This window comes from Lygodium microphyllum, chromosome 27 (assembly GCF_053477565.2).
Source record: "Lygodium microphyllum isolate KBCC chromosome 27, Lygodium_microphyllum_v1.1.10, whole genome shotgun sequence".
NCBI classification, from domain to species: Eukaryota; Viridiplantae; Streptophyta; class Polypodiopsida; order Schizaeales; family Lygodiaceae; genus Lygodium; species Lygodium microphyllum.
In genome coordinates, this window is record NC_141161.1 from 79,027,601 (window position 1) to 79,029,173 (window position 1,573).

Here is a 1,573-nt window from a genome sequence, read left to right on the forward strand (position 1 = left end):
TCAATGCTTGCACGGTAAGGGAACTAATATTGTTGACCATGGAATACATCTCGAGTTGGGAACAACCTCCCATGAGCATTAGACGTCAAAGCTGAATTAGAACCACTTTTTCCAATCACTCCCTGTGCAGACACACGAAATGATTGGGGTTAAGATTTAGAATAAAATCCATTATACCTGCATTGAAAAGTTTATGTGATATTGAGTAGGAATCCAACGAGATTCCTATCTAGCATGGCATTTAACTACACAAACCCAAGGAGCATCCTTAAGCACCCGATCCTGATAGGTAGGATGTGAATCACCAAAAACAAGCCCAATCAAAAGTGAATCTATATTAGCATTCTTGTGTAAATTAGGAGGCGTGGCGGAGGAACATATTGTTGCCACACAACTTGGAGTTCACACTTTCGCATATCCAGCTCAAGATCCAAACCACATTGCAAAACCTCTAGAGCATGATCACATTTAGAGGCAAAATGACCCAACTAGCCACATCTGAGACAATGCTCTATGAAAGTTACCCATTTTGACTCAATATCCAACATATGCAAATATGGTACCTCGAAATGAATTTTGTTGGGCTGAGGTTTTTTGGCATCCCAAAGCATGTATGCTCTATTCCTATTTTGAGAGGCCAAATAGGGCTTCACCAAGACTTGTTGACCAAGGGATGTTAATACATGAGAAAGAAGCCACCAAAGATGAGAATATCCTAAGAATGCCTACCTAAGAATATCAAGCATGCCTACCTAAGAATATCCTAAAACTCCTCCATGGGCCTCCAAGGGGCAGCATGGACCAATTGACCATCTAGAAACAAAGGATATGTTGCAATATCCATCCCCAAGCATCCGAAGAATGAAATAGGATCTCAAAAGACCCTTTAGGGCTATGACACACATCATCACATGATAGCATTGATTGCAACCATGCTCTAATAGGGGGGATCCAAGGAGTCCTTTCTATAAACTAAAAGATGGATGCCCTCTCATTGAAGGCGACAATCTATTGTAACGTTTTTTTCCCCATGATAGCCCCCATAGGACCACCGTCTAGTAAACATCTTGTTTTTTCTTCATTTGCACATGCATAACCACTCATCAGATTGTTCGCACTTGCAAGCATATATAGAAAGGACTCATTGATCTGCGAGCAAGAAGTACATGCAACCTGTTAAGGCATCTCCAGAAAATCAAAAATTGGAGGACCAAATGTCAACTTACGATGTTTGCCCATCTCATCTTCGCATGCTCACGAGAATCCTCAACAAAAGTGTCAACATCAAAGTCCAGTGATTCTCTTTCTTTCCCTTCTCAAATATGCTAATAAAGGAAATCCACATCTATAACATAGGATGCATGCATATTTATCCAAAATAGAGACCCCTCTCTACTTGCAAAATATCCAACATGTGCAGCCCCAGTTAGTGCCCACCTCTACTTGTGGCTGCCTCCACAAATCTATCTACCTCACCCTATAGGTGACAGGGCTTGTCTGTTTGCTTGCTTTTGAACCTTTCACATCCACCTGGAGAATATCGTGCACCTACAGTCTTGTTTACTATGGGCTC